Source organism: Octopus bimaculoides, chromosome 24, assembly GCF_046866305.1.
Source record: "Octopus bimaculoides isolate indiv1 chromosome 24, ASM4686630v1, whole genome shotgun sequence".
NCBI lineage: Eukaryota > Metazoa > Mollusca > Cephalopoda > Octopoda > Octopodidae > Octopus > Octopus bimaculoides.
In genome coordinates this window covers 27,348,650-27,353,649 of record NC_142951.1, presented here as the reverse complement: position 1 = coordinate 27,353,649, position 5,000 = coordinate 27,348,650, and the positions used below count along the sequence as shown (strand labels likewise).

The 5,000-nt window shown below is 36.0% G+C and overlaps 1 protein-coding gene across 1 annotated transcript in view; it reads left to right on the top strand.

The window, feature by feature from the left end:
* Positions 1–496: 496 nt before the first annotated feature.
* Positions 497–5,000, top strand: part of LOC128250776 (uncharacterized) — a 78,454-nt gene continuing 73,950 nt past the window's right edge. The window contains exon 1 of the mRNA XM_052976677.2: positions 497–591. The gene's annotated coding sequence lies outside the window, so the exon portion shown is untranslated. The remainder of the gene's footprint in view (positions 592–5,000) is intronic.

Below are 5,000 nucleotides of genomic sequence, written 5' to 3'. Positions count from 1 at the left end.
GGACAGACAGACAGATAAATAGACGGATAGATAGATAGATAGACGGATAGATAGATAGATAGACGGATAGATAGATAGATAGACGGATAGATTGATAGATAGACGGATAGATTGATAGATAGACGGATAGATAGATAGATAGACGGATAGATAGATAGATAGATAGATAGACGGATAGATAGATGGATGGATAGATAGACAGATACATTGATAGATAGACAGATAGATGGATAGACGGGCAGACGGACGGGTGGATGGATGGATGGATAGATAGATGGATGGATGGATGCATAGAGAGAGAGAGACAGACAGACAGAGAAAGCGAGAGAGAGAAATCGTAGAGTTAGAAGTAGAGAAAGCGAGAGTTAGTTAACTATGTAGATGGATAGCGATAGATAGAAAGTGTATATAAAAGTGAGGGAGAGGGAGAAAGACAGATAGAGAGAGAGAGAGAAAGAGAGAGAGCCACATGTACTGATAATAGACTATCCACTTTGACTTCACATGTCTAAGTTATTCAAAATGGCAGACTGTTCGCTCGGTGTGTTATTCCGTCTATTACTGAACTATATTCGGGATGTGCCCTCTTAGGTAAGTCCTAAACAACAAACAATTAACACAGCAAACACCGACAACAAGGACCACAAGACATTATAACGTTCCCCGTTACGTACATACACGCATACACGCATACGCTACATACATGCATATATACACATACACATACACATGTACACATGCATACGTACACATGTATACATGTACACATGCATACGTACATATGTATACATAGATTTACATGTTATGCTAACCGTACGTTCGTGAATGCGTGCGTGTATATATATATGATTGTAAAGATGCACGGAAATGTAAAAATGACCACAAGAATAACAAATAACACGGAAAACAAAATTATAAAACAATGAGAAAAAGTACAAAAGAATATAACACATACACACTCAGACACATTCACACATGCATTTGTGTATATATGTATGTATATATATATATGTTGCTGATCCCTTGATTATGTTATATATATATATATATATATATATATATATATATATATATATATATATATATGTTGCTGATCCCTTAATTATGTTTATATATATATATATATATATATACACATGTATATGTGTACATATATATATATATATATATATATATATATACATACACATACATACGAATTGCACACGCATATATATATATATATATATATATACATGACGCGCACTGGTCTAAACATAAACATACACACACGCATACATATTTATATATTAAAAGAATAATATACGCACACATACATATATGTATACGTAAATATAAACAATTATATGCATCTCTCTCTCTATCTATCTATGTATCTATCTATCTAACTATCTCTCTCTATATATATTTATATACGCGCGCACACGTGTGTGTAATAGATGAATTGCTCCAGCATGACCTACACTATGACGGCTAAAACAAGCCAAAGAACTAAGAACATATATGCGTGTAAATACATACATACATACATACAAATATAATATTCATATGTACGGGGACACATTTATATATATGTACACATAATAGGCACACACACACACACTTACACACACACATATATATATATGTATGTTCATACACACAATTATAGCATGTATGTTATATGTTTTTTGTATGAATACGCATATTTACAAATACATGCATATATGCTTAAACACACACACGGACACAAATAAATACAGAAATTTATAAAACCTGTACGCATATCGTATCTGTTTTTGTATAGAGACATATGCACACTTCCAAATGCTGACATGCATATACACATGTATATTATATACACACATACCATTCCGAATACTTCACTCAAAACTTCTGTCACTCGGGCTTTGAACTATTTCTACTGCTACTACTACTACTACTACTACTACTACTACTACTACTACAGCTATAACCACTACGAACCCCCAGTAGTAGTAGTAGTAGTATTAGTAGTAGTAGTAATGTCAATACTACTAATTGTGTGTGATAGCCGTGTGTATATATATATATATATATATGTGTGTTCATTATACATACAGACACACATATATACGCACATGTATATATATATTGTTAAATGTATTTATTATATACGTGTGTAAGTAGTATATATGCCGCATAAACTAAATATAGTTTATATATATATATATATATATATATATATATATACACATACACACACATACAAATATTTGTATAAATTCACACATACATGTATGTGTGTGTGTATATATATATATATATATATATATATATATATATATATATATATATATATATATATAGTTATATGTAAGTGTATATGCATGTTTATTATGTATCTGTGCGTGTATATATTATATATATGTTATATATATATATAATATATACATATACACCCTCTGACGTACATATGTACGTGTGCACGCATATGTTTTTGTATAAATACGCATATTTACAAATACATGCATATATGCTTAAATGTATACATATATATATATATATATATATATACATACACATATATATGTATGTATTTAACTTATTTTATATATGTGTGTATTTGCACACATACGTACACTTAAACACACACACACAGGGAAAAGTTTATAAAAACAAAAGCGACAACATTAAACTGTTAATCCACAAGAGCACAATTAGATTTCGAAATGCAGTTTCCAGTACCGATGGTTTCTCCACCCCCACCCCCCAGGGAAGTGGTATATAGTCGGTGGGTGGGTGGGGGAAGGTTTCTTACGATTAACTTCGGCGAGTGGGGGGGGGGGTGAGAGAGAGAGAGAGAGTAAGGAGAGGGGGTGTTCGTTCTTCAAAAGATGAAGTTTGTGTGTGTGTGTGTGTGTATGAACAATGGGGCATGAATGTTACTCAATCTCATCTACCATCAAATCTACCCCGATAAATAATAATTAAAAAAAAAAGAAGCATAGAATAACAGCTACCCCACCCACTCATTCATTCGCCTCCATCCCCACCCTGTGGTTTTCTGTGTCATTTCGAAGAAGCATTGTCATCATCATCATCATCATCGTCGTCATCATTGTCATCACCATGTTCTTTATTATTATTATATCATCACCAGTATCGTCAGTCGACGATCTCATTCTTATTGTTACTGCCTCCACTATATCATCGTCATCATTAAGTATTATCACAACTATCATCATCGTCATCATCGCTTCTGTTATTGGCTTGATAAGGTTGAAATCATTGGGCGCGTCGGACAAAAAATACCTTGCGGTATTTGTCCAGGCTCTTTTTTACATTCCGAGTTTAAATCTCACCGAGGTCAACTTTACATTTTTGCTTTTGTTTCTTTGTTTGTTTTTCTCGTTATTCCTGTGTGTTGGTAAATAAAGTACTAACTAAGCGATTGTACTCAGGGATCGATATAACCGACCGTACTTCCCCCCACCCCCACCTCCCACCGAATTTTCTGTCCTCTCACCTGTGTGAGAAATTTCTACCATCTCCACCACCTCCAATATCATCATCATCATCATCGCCGTCGTCGTCATTGTCGTTAATTTGTCATCATCCTCGTGAAGAGATGATGATTGTGACACAATATGAGAGGAAGAGAGAGATACAGAAATCGATAGAGAGAGAGAGGTATGGAGGTGGGTAGACACTTCAAAGTAAAAGTAAAACTTAACTATGAATGCCTGCCAGGAATGTTCGTGGAATGGTAGAATGAGACGAACGATGGATTAATTGCATGTCTTGTGGTATTTTGTTAGTTACGTCCCTTTACGTACATCGTTCAAATCCCGCCGACGTCGATTTTTTTGTCTTTTCGGAGCGGATGGGAAACTTCAGTCTCTGTCTGTGTGTGTGTGTCTCTCTCTCTCTCTCTTTCTCTCTCTCTCTCTCTCTCTCTCTCTCTCTCTCTCTCTCTCTATCTCACTCTCTCTTTCCGAAATATGCCGCTTTGCTTTTGAATTACAATTTATTATTTCTCACTTTATTCTTCAACCTTGGCAACGAAACGGTTATTAACCCTTCTGTTACCAAGAGATACGGTTATAAATGGTGGGGGTGGGGGGGTTGCCAGTACACTGGTCAACGTCCCGGAGACCCAAGGTGGTGAGCTGTGAAAAGAAGAGACAATAGCTCACTTTGATTTTTTTGAGACGCCCATCTACCCGCGGGGTACCCCGAAAACAGTCTTGTTTTCCACCACCATGTAAGATTTCTCTAAGAGGCCAATACAGTCACGTACTCCCACGAATAAAATCTGTCGAGTGGTTTCTAGTTTTCTGCTTTATATTTTGGTTTATTAGTTTAGGTACGAATTTTGCGTTATTTATTATCATTTTTTTTTCGTTTTTCTACTTCCATACACGCGTGCGCGCGCGAACACATGTTGGACAACGTCCAGAGAATGTCGTCATTCACAAACACACTTCTAACCTCTGGTCCACTTATACACGCTGTCTCTTGTTTGACTTTCCTACAACTAATTAGTATGTCCTCTGCTTCTTGTTCCTCGGATCTTTGACTGAATTCCTACCCCTTCTACTCAAACACTCTTCCCTTTACATATCCCTCCTCCTTTCATCACACATGTTGTATTCCCCCCACCCACCCACCACCACCACCTCCAACAACAGCCACCTCAACCATGAACTAATCCAGTCCTTTTCTACTCTGTACATTTAGTCCCCTGGTGTTCTTTACTCTAAACATGTTTATTTTATGCAGTCGACAGTTTATGTAGCGCGTTAACGGCATCAATTTCACCGGTCCCAGAGGATGTAATGAAGTCCCCTCCCCCGTCTCCCAGACTAAACTAACAAGTTAGTGAACAAAAAGTCTTAGCTGCGATTCGAACTTTTGTTGAAGTTCTCAAATGTGTGTCTGTGTGTGTGTGTATCTGTTTTACACACACACACACACACGCAGACTAACAAACACATTTTTCTGTATATGAGAAAGTGACAATGTTTAAATAAATCTAC